Here is a 23648-nt window from a genome sequence, read left to right on the forward strand (position 1 = left end):
AGGGCAATGCGAAGCTCCGGGCAGGAAGGGCGAAGCAGGTGGAGGAGACTGCTGCCTTGTTGAAGAGGACGGGTGTCACCGTCAAGAAACTTATGGATGACAATACCATGCTCCGCATCGAGCGTGAAAGGCTGGTGAAGGAATCCATGGATGCTGCCACGCAACGTGTTAAGGACATGAAACTGATGAAAGAGATCATCGCCGCGAGAACTAGTCTCCGCGACTTGCAACGCATCAAGAAAGTAGAGATCAGTGAGCTAGATCGTTGTATGCATCTTCCTTCTTCTTTTGCCCTTGTGTATTTCGGGCGTAGCCGCATGTGGCTTTTTAATTATCTTCCTAATTATGTAAGACAATTATTATGCACTATCATCGTCCTTATATTCATCAGTCTTGCTATAAGTCGCATTCGATGCTATATAGGTCCGTCGGATCTTACATCAAGATCCGTGCAAAACTTTCTTTTCAGATTTTCTTTTTTCTCTCTTAAATCTTGGTCTAGTGCGGCAAAGCCACGCCGTGAAACAGGGGCTCGGGCGCCATTAATGGAGACGTTGGGTGGGAGGTGTGCGGTGGATAGAGGTCAAAGGGCTCTCCTCCCGATGAGCACGCGCAGGGGTCTGATCGCACGCCTCTCGTACTCAAATAGCTACTCCGCACGGCACCTACTAGCCAATAAAAAAAGGGGACATGTGGCGGCACATAATTGGTAAGTAGAACACCCACAGTTTCAATAATACTTGTGTTTCTGATTTGTAACGTGACAGCACTTGTTCCAAAATTACTTTCTTGATTGTTAATGTGTGCACCTTTGCAAATCGGATAGAAAAGTTACCACAGGATGTTGGTTCCATGTCATGACACCATGCCAAGTTTCAAGATTTTCAGGCGTGTTTTGGATTTACATGAATTAAAAAACCAAGTTTCTCAATATTTCCAGCCGTGCCACGACGCCCAGATGTTTGAATTTCATTCCCATTTCTTGCATGGGACCTAGAAATTCACCCAAGGACACACATGTGATTTTTCAACCAACTTTGGTGCACTGGAGCATGTGCGTGTAGTTCAAATTTAAATTATGCACATTAAATGCCCAGAAATCTAATTAATGTATAAAAAGGCCAAACAAACCTGGAATAATTCCAAAATTTAGCACGATACTTCTATTTGGTCTAATCTACATGTGTAAAAAAATTAAGGCGGGAGAAGGCAAATTATGTCATTTCGCACACGGAGGTGACACGTTACCTCTCGGAACCACGAGCCTTCTTGAGGGAAGCTCCGGTTTGCTAGAAGCTTATACCAAAGCTTGTCCCAATTCGGCCAAAAAATTTACCACAGCATGTTGGTGCCTGATAACCCACAAGTATAGGGGATCGCAACAGTTTTCGAGGGTAGAGTATTCAACCCAAATTGATTGATTCAACACAAGGGGAGCCAAAGGATATTCTCAAGTATTAGCAGTTGAGTTGTCAATTCAACCACACCTGGAAAACTTAATATCTGCAGCAAAGTATTTAGTAGCAAACTAGTATGGAAGTAACAGTAACGGTGGCAAAAGTAACAGTAGCAGTTTTGTAGTAATTGTAACAGTGGTAACGGAAAAGTAACTAAGCAAAGATCAATATGTGAAAAGCTCGTAGGCATTGGATCAGTGATGGATAATTATGTCGGATGCGATTCCTCATGCAACAGTTATAACATAGGGTGACACAGGACTAGCTCCAGTTCATCAATGTAATGTAGGCATGTATTCTGAATATAGTCATACGTGCTTATGGAAAAGAACTTGCATGACATCTTTTGTCCTACCCTCCCATGGCAGCGGGGTCCTATTGGAAACTAAGGGATATTAAGGCCTCCTTTTAATAGAGTACTGGACCAAAGCATTAACACTTAGTGAATACATGAACTCCTCAAACTACGGTCATCACCGGGAGTGGTCCCGATTATTGTCACTTCGGGGTTACCGGATCGTAACACATAGTAGGTGACTATTGACTTGCAAGATAGGATCAAGAACTCAGATATATTCATGAAAACATAATAGGTTCAGATCTGAAATCATGGCACTCGGGCCCTAGTGACAAGCATTAAGCATAGCAAATTCATAGCAACATCAATCTCAGAACATAATGGATACTAGGGATCAAACCCTAACAAAACTAACTCGATTACATGATAATTCTCATCCAACTCATCACCGTCCAGCAAGCCTACGATGGAATTACTCACGCACGGCGGTGAGCATCAAATTGGTGATGGAGGAAGGTTGATGATGACGACGGCGACGGATTCCCCTCTCCGGAGCCCCGAACGGACTCCAGATCAGCCCTCCCGAGAGAGATTAGGGCTTGGCGGCGGCTCCGTATCGAAAAAGTGATGAATCCTTCTCTCTGATTTTTTTCTCCCCGAACATGAATATATAGAGTTGGAGTTCAGGTCGGTGGAGCTCCAGGGGGCCCACGAGGCAGGGGCGCGCCCCCCACCCTCATGGACAGGGTGTGGGCCCCCTGGTCTTGATTCTTTTGCCAGTATTTTTTATATATTCCAAAAATATTCGCCGTGAAGTTTCAGGTCATTCCGAGAACTTCTATTTCTGCACAAAAATAACACCATGGCAATTCTGCTGAAAACAGCGTCAGTCCGGATTAGTTCCATTCAAATCATGCAAGTTAGAGTCCAAAACAAGGGCAAAAGTGTTTGGAAAAGTAGATACGATGGAGACCTATCAACTCCCCCAAGCTTAACCCTTTGCTTGTCCTCAAGCAATTCAGTTGACAAACTGAAAGTGACAAAGAAAAACTTTTACAAACTCTATTTGCTCTTGTTGTTGTAAATATGTAAAGCCAGCATTCAAGTTTTCAGCAAAGATTATGAACCAACCATATTCACAATAACACTTAGGTCTCATGTTTACTCATATCAATAGCATAATCACCTAGCGAGCAATAATAATAAATCTCGGATGACAACACTTTCTCAAAACGATCATAATATGATATAACAAGATGGTATCTCGCTAACCCTTTCTGAGACCGCAAAACATAAATGCAGAGCACCTCTGAAGATCAAGGACTGACTAAACATTGTAATTCATGGTAAAAGATATCCAGTCATACTCAATATAAACTAATAGTAATGCATGCAAACGACAGCAGTGCTCTCCAGCTGGTGCTTTTTAATAAGAGGGTGATGACTCAACATAAAAGTAAATAGATAGGCCCTTCCCAGAAGGAAGCAGGGATTTGTAGAGGTGCCATAGCTCGATTTTGAAATAGCGATAAATAATATTTTGAGCGGCATACTTTCATTGTCAACATAACAACTGAGAGATCTTGATATCTTCCATGTTACACACATTATAGGCGGTTCCCAAGCAGAATGGTAAAGTTTATACTCCCGCACCACCAACAAGCATCAATCCATGGCTTGCCCGAAACAACGGGTGCCTCCAACTAACAACAGTCCTAGGGGAGTTGTGTTTGCAATTATTTTGATTTGAGCATGGGACTGGGCATCCCGGTTGAAAGATCGTGGATGTCGCCTAGAGGGGGGGTGAATAGGCGCTTTAAAATAATTACGGTTTAGGCTTGAACAAATGCGGAATAAACCTAGCGGTTAATTTGACAAGCACAAAACCTACAACAACTAGGCTCACCTATGTGCACCAACAACTTATGCTAAGCAAGATAAACAACTAAGTGATAGCAAGATATATGACAAGAAACAATATGGCTATCACAAAGTAAAGTGCATAAGTAAAGGGTTCGGGTAAGAGATAACCGAGACACGCGGAGACGACGATGTATCCCGAAGTTCACACCCTTGCGGATGCTAATCTCCGTTTGGAGCGGTGTGGAGGCACAATGCTCCCCAAGAAGCCACTAGGGCCACCGTAATCTCCTCACGCCCTCGCACAATGCAAGATGCCGTGATTCCACTAAGGGACCCTTGAGGGCGGTCACCGAACCCGTACAAATGGCAACCCTTGGGGGCGGTCACCGAACCCGTACACTTTGGCAACCCTTGGGGGCGGTCACCGGAACCCGTCAAATTGCTCGGGGCGATCTCCACAACCTAATTGGAGACCCCGACGCTTGCCCGGAGCTTTACACCACAATGATTGAGCTCCGAACACCACCAACCGTCTAGGGCGCCCAAGCACCCAAGAGGAACAAGCTCAAGGGCACCAAGCACCCAAGAGTAATAAGCTTCTCAACTTGTAACTTCCACGTATCACCGTGGAGAACTCAAACCGATGCACCAAATGCGATGGCAAGGGCACACGGAGTGCCCAAGTCCTTCTCTCTCAAATCCCACCGAAGCAACTAATGCTAGGGAAGAAAATGAGAGGAAGAACAAGAAGGAGAACACCAAGAACTCCAAGATCTAGATCCAAGGGGTTCCCCTCACATAGAGGAGAAAGTGATTGGTGGAAATGTGGATCTAGATCTCCTCTCTCTTTTCCCTCAAAAACTAGCAAGAATCCATGGAGGGATTGAGAGTTAGCAAGCTCGAAGAAGGTCAACAATGGGGGAAGAACACGAGCTCAAGAGATAAGGTTCAATGGGGAAGAAGACCCCCTTTTATAGAAGGGGAAAAATCCAACCGTTATGTGCTCAGCCCGCACACAAGCGGTACTACCGCTCCATGAGCGGAACTACCGCTCTGGCGGAAGAAGCAGGGAAAAGGAGCAACCAAACATGAACCTTGGGGCGGTAGTACCGCTTATAAGCGGTACTACCGCGCACCCTAGCGGTACTACCGCTAGAGGAGCAGAACACGGGACAAAAAAACAGTAGTGGTACTACCGCCCGACCGGAGCGGTACTACTGCTTATAGGCGGTACTACCGCCCATCGGGGCGGTACTACCGCTTATAGGTGGAACTGCCGTGCCTTACTGCCGTGCAACTACTGCAAAACTCGACACAAAAAATGCAAGAACCCAAATCGGGGCGGTACCAGCGCGGAACCGTAGCCGTACTACCGCTTATGGCCATAGGCGGTACTACCGCTTTGGACAGCGGTACTACCGCTTGGGGTGATAAGCGGTACTGCCGCTCTGGCCGCGGTACTAGCGCTAGGAAACCAAAACTGCCATAACTTCTGCATATGAGCTCCGAATTGAGCAAACTCAAGCTTGTTGGATTGAGAAAGACGAGTAGCATCAAAACAGCGACTGGTTATAGTAAGAAGAGGCAGGGGAGGTATGCCAACAAATAGAGGAGTGAAACCTCCAACCGAGAAGAACCGGCATAACCTCCAACATCGAAAACATCATAGAAGATGCGAGTGAACTCCGTTTTCGATGAACTCGAGCTTGTCATCAAGATGACCATAAGCTCCAAAACTCACAAAGAGAAGAACCAAACAAGAACCAACAAAGATGATGCAAGGATGCAATGGTTTGAGCTCTCTATGAATGATACGATCAAGCTACTCATCGAGAGCCCCCCTTGATAGTACGGCAATCGATCCTATAACCCGGTCTCCCAACTACCATCATGAGACCGGTAAAATAGAAAACCTATCAAGAGCAAACCTTTGCCTTGCACATGGTCCACTTGAGCTAGATGATGACGATCTTGACTCCCTCAAGTTGGACCACCTTTCTTGGTTGTGTTGGCTCGATGAAGACTAGTTGATTGCTCCCCCATACTCCACTATGGGTGAGCCACTCTTCCGCACATCTTCACAAGTCCATTGTCACCACAATGGATGGCAAGCTTCAAGCATTTGATCTCTTCATGATGCTTCACTTGAACTTGCACACCGCAACATCTTCACAAGTCCATTGTCGCCACAATGGATGGCAAGCTTCAAGCATTTGATCTCTTCATGATGCTTCACTTGAACTTGCACACCGCAACCTAACCCCACAAAGAACTCTCACGAAGATCATGGGTTAGTACACAAAGCGTAATCGACAATGCTTACCACACCATGGGATCGCTTGATCCCTCTCAGTACATCTTGTGCGCTTTGTGTGTTGATCAACTTGATTCACCCTTGACTTAGTCTTGATCAACCTTGACTCTTTCCAACTCTCTTCATTTGGATGATGTCTTGAAGGTAAACATGAATGATCACACAATCTTCTTCTTCAAGACATGCTTGCAATAAGCTCTACTCTCACATGACCAATCTTTGGATAATTCCTTAATAACACCTTGGTCACCACATAAACTCCTTGAAACCAACACATGGACTTCAAGAAATGCCTATGGACAAATCCTTCAAATATAACTCAAGGAAACCATTAGTCCATAGAGATTGTCATCAATTACCAAAACCAAACATGGGGGCACCGCATGTTCTTTCACCGGTGACCAGCCATTTTCTCGTGAGCGAGGAGCGGAGTCCACTCCTCTCGAGAATAACCTGCCTAGCATGGAAAATACAAACAGCCCTAGTTGATACATGAGCTATTCGAGCATACAAAACAGAATTTCATTTGAAGGTTTAGAGTTTGGCACATACAAATTTACTTGGAACGGCAGGTAGATACCGCATATAGAAAGGCATGGTGGACTCATATGGAATAACGTTGGGGTTTATGGAAGTGGATGCACAAGCAGTATTCCCGCTTACTACAAGTGAAGGCTAGAAAAAGACTGGGAAGCGACCAACTAGAGAGCGACAACAGTCATGAACATGCATTAAAATTAATAAACATTGAGTGCAAGCATGAGTAGGATATAATCCACCATGAACATAAATATCGTGGAGGCTATGTTGATTTTGTTTCAACTACATGCGTGAACATGTGCCAAGTCGAGCCACTTGAATCATCCAAAGGAGGATACCACCCTATCATACCACATCACAACCATTTTAATAGCATGTTGGCACGCAAGGTAAACCATTATAAACTCCTAGCTAATTAAGCATGGCATAAGCAACTATAATCTCTAATTGTCATTGCAAACATGTTTCATTCATAATAGGTTGAATCAGAAACGATGAACTAATCATATTTACAAAAACAAGAGAGGTCGAGTTCATACCAGCTTCTCTCATCTCAATCAATCCATCATATATCATCATTATTGCCTTTCACTTGCACGACCGAACGGTGTGGATAATAATAATAGTGCACGTGCATTGGACTAAGCTGGAATCTGCAAGCATTCAATACAAGGGAGAAGACAAGGTAATATGGGCTCTTTGTTAAATCAAAAATAATGCATATGAGAGCCACTCAACATTTTTGTCATGGTCTTCTCCTCTCGACCCCCAAAGAAAAGAAAGGAAATAAAACTATTTACATGGGAAACTTCCCAACAAGCAAAAGAAGAATGAGAAATCTTTTTGGGTTTTCTTTTAATTATTACTACTACAGGCATGGAAAGTAAACTGGCTAAAAGCTACAACTAATTTTTTTGGTTTTTCTTAAGGTTTTTCAAACACACAAGAAGAAAGCGAGAAAAAGAAAATAAACTAGCATGGATAGTACAATGAAAAAGTATGAGCACCGACAACTGGCATGATTGTGTGAACATGAATGTAATGTCGGTGAGAAATATGTACTCCCCCAAGCTTAGGCTTTTGGCCTAAGTTGGTCTATGGCCACGGCTGGCCAGGCGGATATCCGAAGTTGTAACTGGGGTCGTACTGAGATGCAGCAGCTATTGCCTGATGAGCTGCAGCTTGGAGGCGAGTTGCCTCCGTCCTCCTCTCGTACTCGTTTGCCTCCTCCCTGGTTATAACATATCTCCTTTTTTCCTAAAAGTCAAAGAAAGTAGGAGTAGGAGAGCAACATGGACAGTGCAACGTCCGTCAAAGATTAGTCGGTACTGAAGGGACTGTTCATTCCTCTCAACAAACTGATGGCGAACCATAGCATTATAATCTAGATAAGCAGGAGGTAACTCCATATCATTTTCATGTATGGGTACATCAAGATAATTAGCTACACGAGTTGCATAAATTCCACCAAACAAATCTCCACTAATACTGTTATGATGCAACCTTCGTGAAACAATAGCCCCCAAGTTATATTGTTTATCTCCTAATACAGCACTCTTGAGAACACTAAGATCGGGAACGCACATGTGACATGCCTCATCCTTACCGTTAATGCATCTACCTATAAAGAGAGCAAAATAATGTATGGAAGGGAAATGAATGCTCCCTATGGTAGCTTGTGTGATTTCTCTAGATTCCCCCTCAATGATACTAGCAAGAAAATCTTTATATTCAGATTTGCGAGGTTCACTAACATTGCCCCACTGCGGGAGTTTACCAGCATTATTAAAATCCTCTAGGTCCATGGTGTATGATTTATCATAAAGATCAAATAAAACACTGTGAGAATTGCGTGAGGATGTAAATTTAAACCTTCTCACAAAGGAATCAGTTAGGTAACGGTATTGCGGGCACTTACCTGACACGAAGCCCTCAAGATCAGCATTACGCACATACGCGTCAAATTCATCCTTAGTACCTGCTCCGACCATAAACTCCTCTGACGGCCATTCACAAGGCCACACTTGAGCTTCCCTTGGTAGTTCATTTTCCGGCTCACGTATCGCGAGCCTTGATGCTTGCTTCCTTGAGGAACCACCTTGGTACATTTTCCTAAACATTTTTCTCCCTCTGAAAAATTTCTGAAATTTTTAGTGACTCACAATAAAAGTGAACAAAACTCAACAAAATTGATAGCAACTACTCCCACAAGTCCCTAGAGGCTATATCATGCATTAAAACTACTTGGGACCATATAAATTTGACATGCAAGCTCAAGAACAAGGTCACCTAAGCAGCAAAAATTTGCAATAAACAAAGCACTAGAACAAAAACTAATTGGACCATTGGAGGAGTCACATACCGAAGAACAATCCCCCAAAGCAGTTTTGTGGATGGAGCTTTGAGCAAGGAGATCGAAAATCGTAGCAAAATGAGCTAGAACACGGGTTTGAGCTGTGTGGTGATTTTTTCTGGAGGAAGACAAAGTGTGTGGGTGCAGGAATAAGTGGAGGGGGGCCACGAGGGGCCCACGAGGCAGGGGGCGCGCCCAGGGGGGTGGGCGTGCCCTGCACCCTCATGGCCAGGTGGTTGCCCCCTCTGGTGTGTTCTCAGTGCCAATAATTCTTAAATATTCTACAAAAAATCATATTTCAATTTCGGGACATTTGGAGAACTTTTATTTTCGAGGTATTTTTTATTGCAAGGATAATTCAGAAAACAGATATAAAATACTATTTTGGCTTTATTTAATCTAAATAACAGAAAGTAAAAGTAGGGTACAGAGAGTTGTGCTTTCTAACTTCATGCATCTCATGCTCATCAAAAGGAATCCACTAACAAGGTTGATCAAGTCTTGTTAACAAACTCATTCCGAATCGCATGAAACCGGAGAATTTTCGAATAGCACTAGGTTACCTCAACGGGGATATGCACGTCCCCAACAATAAGAATATCATATTTCTTCTTGACAGTAGGAAGAGGAAATTCAAAACCTCCAATAGTAAGCGTTGGAATTTTTCCAATAGAATTGATACTATGGACTTGAGGTTGTTTCCTCGGAAAGTGTACCGTATGCTCATTACCATTAACATGGAAAGTGACATTTCCTTTGTTGCAATGAATAACAGCCCCTGCAGTATTCAAAAAGGGTCTACCAAGAATAATAGACATACTATCGTCCTCGGGAATATCAAGAATAACAAAGTCCGTTAAAATAGTAACGTTTGCAACCACAACAGGCACATCCTCACAAATACCGACAGGTATAGCAGTTGATTTATCAGCCATTTGCAAAGATATTTCAGTAGGTGTCAACTTATTCAAATCAAGTCTACGATATAAAGAGAGAGGCATAACACTAACACCGGCTCCAAGATCACATAAAGCAGTTTTAACATAGTTTCTTTTAATGGAGCATGGTATAGTTGGTACTCCTGGATCTCCAAGTTTCTTTGGTATTCCACCCTTAAAAGTATAATTAGCAAGCATGGTGGAAATTTCAGCTTCCGGTATCTTTCTTTTATTAGTAACAATATCTTTCATGTACTTAGCATAAGGATTCATTTTAAGCATATCAGTCAAACGCATACGCAAAAAGATAGGTCTAATCATTTCAGCAAAGCGCTCAAAATCCTCATCATCCTTTTTCTTGGATGGTTTAGGAGGAAAAGGCATGGGTTTCTGAACCCATGGTTCCCATTCCTTACCGTGCTTCCTAGCAACAAAGTCTCTCTTATCATAACGTTGATTCTTTGATTGTGGGTTATCAAGATCAACAGCAGGTTCAATCTCTACATCATTGTCATTGCTAGGTTGAGCATCAACATGAACATCATCATTAACATTATCACTAGTTTCATGTTCATCACCAGATTGTGTTTCAGCATCAGAAATAGAAATATCATTGGGATTCTCAGGTGTGTCAACAACAGGTTCACTAGAAGCATGCAAAGTCCTATCATTTTTATTTTTCTTCCTCTTAGAAGGACTAGGTGCATCAACATTAGTTCTCTGAGAATCTTGCTCAATTCTCTTAGGGTGGCCCTCAGGATAAAAGGGTTCCTGAGTCATCTTACCCCCTCTAGTCATAACTCTAACAGCATTATCATTTTTCTTATTATTTAATTCATTGAGCAAATCATTTTGAGCTTTAAGCACTTATTCTACTTAAGTGGTAACCATAGAAGCATGTTTACTAATGAGTTTAAGTTCACCTTTAACTCTAGACATATAATCACTCAAGTGTTCAATCGTATAAGCATTACGTTTCAATTTTCTACCAACATAAGCATTGAAGTTTTCTTGTTTAACAATAAAATTATCAAACTCATCTAAGCATTGGCTAGCAGACTTATAACGAGGAATATCACCTTCATCAAATCTATAGAGAGAATTTACCTTTACTACCTATGTCGGGTTATCAAGACCATGTATTTCTTCAATAAGTGGTAAATTCTTAACATCTTCAGCTTTAATACCTTTTTCTATCATAGATTTCTTTGCCTCTTGCATATCTTCAGGACTGAGAAATAGAATACCCCTTTTCTTCGGAGTTGGCTTAGGAGTTGGTTCAGGAAGTGTCCAATTATTTTCGTTACTCAACATATTATTCAATAGCAATTCAGCTTGATCAACGGTTCTTTACCTAAAAACACAACCAGCACAACTATCCAGGTGGTCCCTGGAAGCATCGGTTCGTCCATTATAAAATATATCAAGTATTTCATTTTTATTGAGAGGATGATCAGGCAAAGCATTAAGTAATTGGAGAAGCCTCCCCCAAGCTTGTGGGAGAATCTCTTCTTCAATTTGCACAAAATTATATATTTCCCTTAAAGCAGCTTGTTTCTTATGAGTAGGGAAATATTTAGCAGAGAAGTCATAAATCATATCCTGGGGACTACACACACAACCAGGATCAAGAGAATTAAACCATGTTTTAGCATCACCCTTTAATGAGAACGGAAATAATTTAAGGATATAGTAGTAACGAATTTTTTCCTCATGAGTGAATAGGGTGGCTATATCATTTAATTTAGTAAGATGTGCCACAACAGTTTCAGGTTCATAGCCATAAAAAGGATCAGATTCAACCAAAGTAATTATCTCAGGATCGACAGAGAAATCATAATCCTTATCGGAAATATAGATAGGTGAAGTAGCAAAAGCAGGGTCATATTTCATTCTAGCATTCAAAGACTTTCCTTTCAACTTAGCTAACAGTTTCTTAAGATCATATCTATCATTGCAAGCAAGAAAATCTCTAGCAGTTTCTTCATCCATAATATAACCCTCAGGCACAACAGGCAATTCATATCTAGGGGGAGAATCTTCATCATCACTTTTGTCAATATCATCAGTTTCAATAATTTCATTCTCTCTAGCCCTAGCAAGTTGTTCATTAAGAAATTCACCTAGTGGCACAGTATTAGTTTCATCATAAGCATCATGCATAGCAGAAGTGGCATCATCAATAACATGCGACATATCAGAATTATAGCAAAAGCAGGTTTAGGTGTCGCAAGTTTACTCAAAATAGAAGGAGAATCAAGTGCAGAGCTAGATGGCAGTTCCTCACCTCCCCTCGTAGTTGAGGGATAAATCTTGGTTTTTTCGTCTTTCAAGTTCCTCATAGTGATCAGCAGATATAAATCCCAAGTGACTCAAAGAATAGAGCTATGCTCCCCGGCAACGGCGCCAGAAAATAGTTTTGATAACCCACAAGTATAGGGGATCGCAACAGTTTTCGAGGGTAGAGTATTCAACCCCAATTTATTGATTCGACACAAGGGGAGCCAAAGAATATTCTCAAGTATTAGCAGTTGAGTTGTCAATTCAACCACACTTGGAAAACTTAATATCTACAGCAAAGTATTTAGTAGCAAACTAGTATGGAAGTAACGGTAACGGTGGCAAAAGTAACAGTAGCAGTTTTGTAGTAATTGTAACAGTGGCAACGGAAAAGTAACTAAGCAAATATCAATATGTGAAAAGCTCGTAGGCATTGGATCAGTGATGGATAATTATGTCGGATGCGATTCCTCATGCAACAGTTATAACCTAGGGTGACACAGAACTAGCTCCAGTTCATAAATGTAATGTAGGCATGTATTCTGAATATAGTCATACGTGCTTATGGAAAAGAACTTGCATGACATCTTTTGTCCTACCCTCCCGTGGCAGCGGGATCCTATTGTAAACTAAGGGATATTAAGGCCTCCTTTTAATAGAGTACCGGACCAAAGCATTAACACTTAGTGAATACATGAACTCCTCAAACAACGGTCATCATCGGGAGTGGTCCCGATTATTGTCACTTCGGGGTTACCGGATCATAACACGTAGTAGGTGACTATTGACTTGCAAGATAGGATCAAGTACTCACATATATTCATGAAAACATAATAGGTTCAGATCTGAAATCATGGCACTCGGGCCCTAGTGACAAGCATTAAGCATAGCAAAGTCATAGCAACATCAATCTCAGAACATAATGGATACTAGGGATCAAACCCTAACAAAACTAACTCGATTACATGATAAATCTCATCCAACCCATCACCGTCCAGCAAGCCTACGATGGAATCACTCACGCACGGCGGTGAGCATCATGAAATTGGTGATGGAGGAAGGTTGATGATGACGACGGCGACGGATTCCCCTCTCCGGAGCCCCGACGGACTCCAGATCAGCCCTCCCGAGAGAGATTAGGCTTGGCGGCGGCTTCGTATCGTAAAACACGATGAATCCTTCTCTCTGATTTTTTCTCCCCGAACGTGAATATATAGAGTTGGAGTTGAGGTCGGTGGAGCTCCAGGGGGCCCATGAGGCAGGGGGCGCGCCCAGGGGGGTAGGCGCACCCCCCCACCCTCGTTGACAGGGTGTGGGCCCCCTGGTCTTGGTTCTTTCACCAGTATTTTTTATATATTCCAATAATATTCGTCGTGAAGTTTCAGGTCATTCCGAGAACTTTTATTTCTGCACAAAAATAACACCATGGCAATTCTGCTGAAAACAGCGTCAGTCCGGGTTAGTTCCATTCAAATCATGCAAGTTAGAGTCCAAAACAAGGGCAAAAGAGTTTGGAAAAGTAGATACGATGGAGACGTATCACTGCCATGTCATGACACCATGCCAAGTTTCATGATTTTTAGGCGTGTTTTGGATTTACAGGAATTAAAAACCAAGTTTCTCAATCTTTCCGGCCGAGCAACGACGCCCAAATGTTTGAATTTGTTTCCCATTTCTTGCATGGGACCTAGAAATTCACCCAAGGACACACATGTGATTTTTGAACCAACTTTGGTGCACTGGAGCATTTGCTTGTAGTTCAAATTTGAATTATGCACACTAAATGCCTAGAAATTCAATTAATATATAAAAAAGGCCAAACGAACCCGGAATAATTCCAAAATTTAGCATGATACTTCTATTTGGTCTAATCTGCCTATGTAAAAAAATTAAGGCGGGAGAAGGCAGTGTACGCATGTCGTTTCGCATACGGAGGTGACACGTTCCCTCTCGGAACCACGAGCCTTCTTGAGAGAAGCTCTGGTTTGCAAGAAGCTTGTACCAATGCTTGTCCCAATTCAGCCAAAAAAATTACCACAGCATGTTGGTGCCATGTCATGACACCATGCCAAGTTTCATGATTTTCAGCCGTGTTTTGGATTTACATGAATTAAAAAACCAAGTTTTTCAATCTTTTCGGCCGAGCCACGACGCCCAGATGTTTGAAATTTCATTCCCATTTCTTGCGTTGGACCTAGAAATTCACCCAGGGACACACATGTGATTTTTTCAACCAACTTTGGTGCACCGGAGCATGTGCTTGTAGTTCAAATTAGAATTATGCACATTAAATGACTATAAATTCAATTAATCACTACAGGAAACAGCTACTTTGCCGTCTGCCATGGCGGACGGCAAAGGCTCGAAAGGCGGACGGCAAAGACCTTTGCCGTCAGCCGCGGACGGCAAAAGGCTCCGGCAAAGAAGGCTACGGTAAACAGCAGCTTTGCCGTCTGCTTCCTGGCGGCGGACGGCAAAGAGGGCGGACGGCAAAAATTGCGCTGTTAGTCCGTTAAGTGGCTAACGGCAGACCTTTGCCGTCCGCCGCAGACGGCAAAGAGCCTTTGGTCTTTGCCGTCCGCCTTATGATGTCATCTACACGTCACTAGATGGCAGGTTCTTTGCCGTCTGCCACTGATGGCAAAGTACAGGCTCTTTGCCGTCTGCCACGGACGGCAAAGTCTTTGTCGTCTGCCACTGTAGGCAAACTGACCAAATGGGTCAGCTCCCAGGAAGCACAGTTGGCTGCCACGTGGCTTCTTTGCCGTCCGCGGCAGACGGCAAAGAGCTCTTTGCCGTCGGTGGCAGACGGCAAAGAGCCTGCATATTGTCTGTTTTTTCTGTTTTTTATTAAATCCCACAATTTGCAGCACATATCACATATATAAGTTTCATATCCAGCACATATCTAGCACATAAGTTTCATATCACATATCACATCAGTTTCATCCATACACATTGTTCATACATAAGGAAGTTCCATCCATACACATTGTTCCATCCATATATATATTACAATGCAAAGTGTCATGAAGATAGCAAGCTAGATACAATGCAAAGTTTCATCAAAGGAAAAGCAAGCACTCCATCATAGCAAGCTAGCTTCCATCAAGTGAATGAAATCTGCAAAATGGTAAATAAGAAAGTTAGAAATAGGTGACTAGAACAAGAAGAAGACTAGAACAAGAAGAAGACTAGAACAAGAAGTATATGTCATTTATGAGCTAACTTAGGTGAAATGGATCATATATGAGCTAACTAAGTTGAAATGGGTTGTTTATGAGCTAACTTAGTTGAAATGGATCATTTATGAGCTAACTTAGTTGAAATGGGTCGTTTATGAGCTAACTAAGGTGAAGGGCATCGTTTTTGAGCTAAGTAAGGTGAAATGGGTCATTTTGGAGCTAACCTAGTTGAAATGGATCGTTTTTGAGCTAACTTAGTTGAAATGGATCGTTTTTGAGGTAACTAAGGTGAAATGGATCTTTTTTAGCTCACTTAGGTCAAATGGATCGTTTTTGAGCTAACTTAGTTGAAATGGATCGTTTTTGAGCTAACTTTGTTGAAATGGATCATTTTTTAGCTAATTTAGTTGAAATGGATCGTTTTTTAGCTAACTTAGGTGAAATGGATCATTTAAGAGCTAATTTAGGTGAAATGGATCGTTTTTTAGCTCACTTAGGTCAAATGGATCGTTTATGAGCTAAATTAGTTGAAATGGATCGTTTATGAGATAACCTAGGTAAGATGGGTCATTTTGGAGTTAACGTAGGTGAAATGGGCCATTTTAAAGCTAACGTAGGTAAAATGGATCATTTAGGAGCTAATCTAGGTAAAATGGGTCATTTTTGAGCTAACTTGGATGAACTGCATCATTTATAAGCTAACCTAGGTAAAATGGGTCATTTTGGAGGAAAATAAGCTAACTCTAGGTCATTATGGTAAGCATATTGGAGGAAATAAAGCTAAGTCTAGGTCTTTATGCATTTGTTAAGCAAAACACTAGAGAAACTTACCGTGATCAGGGAGGTGTAGGAGCGGGGTGGCTAGTGCCGCTACCTGGAGAAGGATCGTGCGATGCGTTTCTGGAGTTAAGCTGCAACAAAGATCATTTCCAATGTCTCGTTAGCATTACGACACTCAAATGTTGAGACTACCAACTAATGTCCATTCAAACTAAACTCACCGTGCTCCCAGGAGCAATCACTGGCATCGGCGGAGCGGGCTGACCGGACTTCTCGCACACAGACTGCACATTTGGTTTTCAGAACAGAGTCATACTAGTTAGTAATGAGACTCAAATGTTAAGACTAGCAAGTAATCTGCAGAAGAAACTTACCACAAGGAGCTCGTACATGGCCCTTGCCTGCATGTCATTCCGTGCCCTCTCCTCCTCCATCATCTTTCTCGTCCTCTCCTCCATCTCCCGCTGCCTCTCCGCCGCCTCCGCCAGAAGTTTCTCCGTTCTATCTCTCTCAGTCTGTATAGCAGCCTGCAACACCACTCACATGACCATTTGTAATCATTGATGGAAGCGCACACAATGTAATGGAGAAAGATAACTGAGTACGTATCACTAACCTTGATGGCGAGTTGCACTGGCCGTTCACGAGGCCTTATCTCAGGAGCGGAGCTCGACTGGCGCGCCTTGATCTCCGGGAGAGTGCTAGGACAACGGATAAGTCCATCTCCAATGGCTATGGAGCCATGGGACCTCCCGCCACCAGATATCATCACCAGCTCTGGATCAATGGGACCCTGGCTCGGGTTAAAGTCCTCCCCTTTCCTCGCCTTCCCCTCATCTCTATATCTCACGAGCTTGTTGTGGGAGGAGATGTTGGTGAAGTTGTTTGCATCATCGAGGTCAGACTGAGAGAAAGCCTTGACTTTCTTGTAAGAGCCAGTGTGGGCCATGGCATACAGGTCGTACACCTCTGGCACCTTATCCGCCTTATTGTGGCGTGCCTGAAAGAGAGAAACAATGAAAATTAGTAATTAAAGGGCTCAAGCTAGCATGATGAATGAATTGCATGAATCATGAAGCAAACCACATACCCAGTTGCGCCCGAACTGATATAAGTTGGAGCTGCCTTGATGGTGTGGCACACCTTCCATTTGGGCACGTTTGTCCTTGGCCTGGTTGTGGAGGGCTAGCCATTCTTGTGAGCACCACTCATCGACCAACACCTCCCAACAATCCATCCGATCCGCACACCATCTCGGAGGCGCCTAAGTTAGCAAATAGAAACTTGAGCGCTACGGCTAAGAATTACTAAATGAAGGAACTTAAGTAGAAGGCCTTAAGAATTACCTTCATGTACTGCTCCTTACTCAGGAACTTATCGCGGCACGCCGGCTTGGTCTTCTTGATACCACGCAAGGCGTAGTAGTCTCGAACAGCCTGCACCCGAGCCTCGTGCCGTAAGTTCTGGAGTAGGCGCTTGCAGACGTTCTGGATAACATTTGCGCAGTCCTCCTCGTATCCCTCCTCACACCTGTAGAATGTCTGCAATCAAATGAGACAATATTGATTAGTACAATTAATAACTAGCTAGTTGAAGATTTTGAAATGTGTAAAGGAGAAATTACCCAGAACGTCCTGATCACCATGTCTGCCCTCGTGTCGCACACGACACCGTCGATAATGACATCCGGCGGGGCCGGGGCAGCCACGTAGTGCTCCCAGCTCAACCCAAGCTCTGGAAGCCGACCCTCACCAGGCAACGTGACAAACCCCGGGAAGTTTTGCCGGCAAAGAACTCCAAGGACGGAGTTGGGCCGGCGGACACTATGATGGTGGTCCCAACCCCTGCAGCATGACAAGGCCAACGCATTAGTTATTTGAAGAAACGTGAATGCAGAAGGTACAAAAATATTAAATGCACTTACGTACCTCTCCCCATCAGGGAAGATCAACCACCTCTGCTCGCGGGTCGCCGGCACGGACGGGAGCCGTGTAGCACCACGCTGGTAGACGGTGCCACCCTCCTCCTCAAGATCAGTCGGCTCCCCGCCATCATCAGCATGGCCACTCGGCTCCTCGGGCTGATCCGGCCAGGTACCCCATCCGGACGTGTGCTCCTCCGGGGTCTCGTGGGCCGAACTCTCGTGGGCCGAAGGCCAGTCGACCCGAGGCTCGTGGGCCCAAGACCCGTGGACCGGAGGCTCGTGGACCGGAGTCCGTGTAGCCTCCTCCTCGGACGAGTCCACCCTAGCAGTCACGTGCTCGGGTGAAACAGCTGGGGGTGGCGGCGAGGAAGGCGCCCTAGCAGTCACCCTACCTCCTCTCCCGCGACCACGTGCCCCACCTCCTCTCTTCCTACCTCGTCCCCTGCTGGGCACCGCGGTGGACGAAGAAGGGCCCGGCGGTGTGGACATACTGTCCAGCAACGCTCGGCGAAGAGGTACGTCTGGAATCGAAGACCTCAGACCACGCGCCGAGGAAGAAGGGGCCTTGGCGCGCTCCCGACCAGCGCCCACCATCTTTCAACACCTGCCATGACAAACAGTAAACGAAATTAGTACAACATAAAAAAAGACCGACATGAATAATAATATGTGTATCACTTAAGTGTATCATCATCAAGTACAACATTAAAAAATTTAATACCTGACACTACTAATAATCTCGATCAGTATCATCAATAAATGCATAATCATCATCATCACTATAATCAATGACGGGCTCATAGGGTTCAGTGGCATCAACATGTGCAAGGCCACCTTGACGTAATCGGTCAAGCAATGACAGGTCATCCGCAGCAGTAACCTCTTCTTGTTCCGGCTCTTCTTGTTCCTCCTCTGGGGTGATGTCGGATTCACTGTCACTGTCTACTTCAATGTTTTGGGGTGAAGTATAGCGGTTCTTGAAACGCTTTTTGGAAAGACGTGTCTCTTGGAAGAATTCTCCTTCATATGTGTCTGGGTTAATGTGAGGTTCATAATCCTCTTCCTTTGGGGGAGATAGTCTAGCACGTGGCGGCACTTCATAAACGACATCCCAACCTTTCAGATTTGGATTAGTTTGGCAGGCCCACGGTAGATAGAATACTTGGGTCGCCTGTTGAGCCGTAATATAGACATCAGGAACATCTAAATGGGTGCTTTGGTTGATTTCAACTAGCCCTATATGTTCATGAGTTCTTCTAGTCTCCTTCGGCTGAAACCAATAACATTTGAAGACTACGACATTCGGTGGGTTTTCACCATAGAATAGAAGTTCATAAATTGCTTCAACTCTCCCATAATACTCGGTACCTCCTTCGCCGATAGCAGATACACAACAATTTGTAGACTTTCGGTCGGCCATAGATAGCTCTTTGCCATAGGTACGAAAGCGATACCCGTTGATGTCGTATTTGTCAAATGAACGGACCTTATAGTCAAAACCATTAGCGACTTGTCTCAATTCGGCGTCCATAGACTCTGAATTAGCCTACAAGTTTAATATGAAAGGATTGTTGCATTACGCACAAATTAGCGAATGAAACCGGGATAGCCGCCTACAAATTAGCCTACAAGTCTAATAGAAATTACCGTTTGTTTGAACCAAGAGATGAAACCGGGATAGCCGCCACCTTGCTTTGCGAGAAGCTCATACTCTTCGACAGAATCCTTTTGGATCACCGCTCCATACGAGAATAAGGCGACGTATCGACTGTATGAAATATCCAGGAATAAGAGCAGTTCAAAGGAAATAGAAGTTGCGAAACTATGTACCGAGAACTTACTCGATGTACGGCCGCACTTCTATCAGGTTGTTGAAGATATACAACGAAATGGTCCGCCATTGTTCGTTATCCAAAGATACTGGATTTGAAACACTGGCTGGTGCGAGATTCCCTTTGAATAGGCTGAGGTTGGATCCACCCTTTTTAGGGTCGTCAGCATTGTACCGAGGCTTCGGATTATGCAAATGACGATTTTTGGCTTCGTAGTGTGCTGTCACGAAGTTTGCCGCCTCCTCAGTGATGAATGCCTCAGCCATCGATGCTTCAATTCTACGTTTATTTTTACATTTTTGTCGAAGCGTCTTCTGCATCCTCTCAGTTGGGTAGCACCAACGATTTTGCACGGGCCCCCCCAATCTTGCCTCGGTCGGGAGATGCAAAATCAAATGTTGCATTGGATTAAAGAAGCCCGGTGGAAAGATCTTCTCTAACTTGCAGATCAACTCCGGCGCCAACTCTTCCATTTCTTCTAGCACGCTAGGCGATAGTTCTTTCGCACAAAGAACACGGAAGAAATAGCTGAGTTCTGCCAGTACTAGCCATTCATCCTCAGGGATGAAGCCACGCAACATCACCGGCATTACCCGCTCAATCCATATGTGCCAATCATGACTCTTGAGACCAAATATCTTCAATTTATCAAGACTGGCTCCCCTCTGTAGATTCGCTGCATACCCATCGGGGAACATCAACTGCATTTTCACCCACAAGATAATTTCCCTCATAGCCGGCCTTCCAAGATTGAACCATGCCTTTGGCTTCGTCCAGTTCTGCTTTCCTTTCGGTTCTTTCATGTTTTGTAACGGCCTATCACATAGCGCCTCCAGATCGACTCTAGCCTTAGTATTATCCTTTGACTTCCCATCTATGCCGAACAATGTACCAAAAAGTGCCTCGGCGATATTCTTCTCAGTGTGCATCACGTCGATGTTGTGTGGGCAAAGGAGGTCTTTGAAGTAAGGCAGATCCCATAAGCATGTTTTGTGAGTCCAGGCGTGCTTAGAATTATACCCCTTGAAGTACCCTGGACGCTCGGGATCTGGCTCGAGAGCGTTTAACTGATCCAGGGTCTGTTGGCCTGTCAATGCATGTGGTGCAGAGTTTTTGACAACTCTACCTCTGATGAAGTTCTTCTTGTCTTTCCTGAACTTATGGCGAGGATTCAGGAACTCTCTATGCATGTCGAAGCAAGAAAACTTGCGACCGGCCTGAAGCCAACGAAACTCAAGAGCTCCCTTGCATGTGGGGCACGGGAACCTTCCATGCACACACCAGCCAACGAATAGCGCATACGCCGGCAAGTCATGCGTCGAGTACATGTACCAGACACGCATTATGAAGTTCCGTTTGCTATAGGCATCGTATGTCTTGAACCCATTATCCCAGGCTTCTTGCAATTCGTCCTTAAGCGGTTGCATGTACACATTCATATTTTTCCCCGGATAGTTGGGCCCTGGAATTATCAACGTCAGGAAAATGTTCTTTCTTTGCATAATCTGTCCGGGGGGGAGATTGAGTGGAAAGACAAATACGGGCCAACAACTGTATTGGGCTGCCGTCATACCAAACACACTGAACCCATCCGTGCTGATGCCGACTCGAGGATGCCTCGGATCTGCCGCTTTGTCACCATGTAATTCATCAAACTTTTTCCACGCAACACCATCCGATGTGTGTACAATCATCAGATTCCCATCTGCATCTAGTTCGGTTCTTTTGCCCGTTTTGTGCCATGTCATCTGTCTGGCCGTCTCTTCGACCATGAAAAGACGTTGAAGTCTTGGTACGATTGGCATATACCGAAGAACACTAACGGGGATTTTGGTCTGTGTCTTCTCACCCATACCGTTGTCTACCACAACATACCTGGAAGACTTGCAAATGGGACAACAGTTCAAGTCCGCATAGTCAAGCCTAAACAAGACACATCCTTTCTCACAGGCATGTATCTTATCATAGGGCATCTTCAGTGCACGGAGGATTTTGTCCGACTGGTACAGGTTTGCAGGCATTACATGGCCTTTGGGTAGAAAGCGTCCAAATACTGTCATCATTGCATCGTAGCATTCTCTGCCCAAGTTGAACTGAGCCTTCAGAGCCATTACTTGTGAGATGGCATCCAACTGACAAAGCTCAGTGTGCTCATGGAGCGGACGTTTTGAAGACTCCAACATTTCATTGAAGGCCTTTGCAGATTCCTCCATCTCCTCGTCCGAATCCCGAGCATCATCAAAGTCTTGCACCATGTTTTCCATACCGGTACCATGCTCGTCGGTGCGACGACGATCCACCTCAGCTCGGTCACGTTGGGCAGACTCACCATGAAATGTCCACACCGTATAATCGGGCGTAAAACCACTCTTCTGCAGGTGTTTGCCCATTTCAGCCTCTGTCCTCTTTTCCCAATTGCCGCACCGTAAACAGGGGCACCAGGTTTTCCTCTGGCCATTTGCAAATGCGGCTCGCACAAACCCCTTGGTTTTTGTGAACCATTCAGTGCTCCATTTGTTCTGACCAGTGTGACCGGTGTACATCCACGCACGATCACTCATCTTGACTTTCAGAGCTACTAGACACACAACAAATATATATATATATAATTCACCATGTATGTATTCATCAGTTGATCTACTTTGTCAATTTTATTACGTCCATGCAACCTACACTCTAATAGGTAATGATAGGTCCTAATCCCACCCGAGTATGTTTAGATTGGGTTCATTTTCCCATGCTATGCCCCGGATCCTACGCAAAATTTCGGCAGCACCTCCCCGCTGTTCTCCTGATACACGTCTCTGCAATAAACAGAGAGGATGTGTACCCGGAGAACAACAGGGGAGGCACTGACGAAATTTATGCGTCGGATCCGGAGCAAAGCATATGGGAAAACGAACCCAATCTAAACATACTCGGGCTGTCCATGGATAGCGTTGGACAATTCGAAAGAATCAAGGTTATAAATATGCAAATGCATGCATATTTATAACTATGACGCTTTCGAACGGGAGACACATATTGGTTACGCATACTGATGATTCAAGACACATATATATCTAGCTATCAAGTTTCATCGGAATAGATCAAATAATTAATGGGGGAGGAGGACATGTCATTTGTGCTCACCCACGAACGAAGGGGCAGAGCTCGTCAAACGCACGGCGAGGTCGTCGAACACCAAACCTCGCAGCGATGAAACAACTGCACATTTAAAACTACCCGATCAACACAATTATATATGATGTTTTTCATAACAAAATCGAAAGATATATGACCTAACTAATAATTCACAAATATATGACCCCGTCGGCTTCTGGAAGGCCAAAGAACACCTTTTCGGGGTCGGGGTCTCGGGGTCGGGGTGTCGGGTCGGGGTGCCGGGTCGGGGTCGGGGTGCCGTGTCGGTGTCGGGGTCGGGGTGTCGGGTCAGGCTCGGGGTCGGGGTGTCGGGGTCGGGGTCGAGGTCGGGGTCGGGGTCGGGGTCTCGGGGTCGGGGTGTCGGGGTGTCGGGGGTGTCGTGTCGGGGGTCGGGGTGTCGTGTCGGTCTCGGGGTGCCGTGTCGGGGTCGGGGTGTCGTGTCGGTCTCGGGGTGCCGTGTCGGGGTCGGGGTCTCGGGGTCGGGGTGTCGGGTCGGGGTGCCGGGTCGGGGTCGGGGTGCCGTGTCGGTGTCGGGGTCGGGGTGTCGGGTCAGGCTCGGGGTGGGGGGGTCGGGGTCGGGGTCGGGGTCTCGGGGTCGGGCTGTCGGGGGTGTCGTGTCGGGGGTCGGGGTGTCGTGTCGGTGTCGGGGGTCGGGGTGCCGGGTCGGGGTCGGGGTGCCGTGTCGGTGTCGAGGTCGGGGTGTCGGGTCAGGCTCGGGGTCGGGGTGTCGGGGTCGGGGT

This window comes from Triticum aestivum, chromosome 4D (assembly GCF_018294505.1).
Source record: "Triticum aestivum cultivar Chinese Spring chromosome 4D, IWGSC CS RefSeq v2.1, whole genome shotgun sequence".
In the NCBI taxonomy this organism is placed as follows: domain Eukaryota; kingdom Viridiplantae; phylum Streptophyta; class Magnoliopsida; order Poales; family Poaceae; genus Triticum; species Triticum aestivum.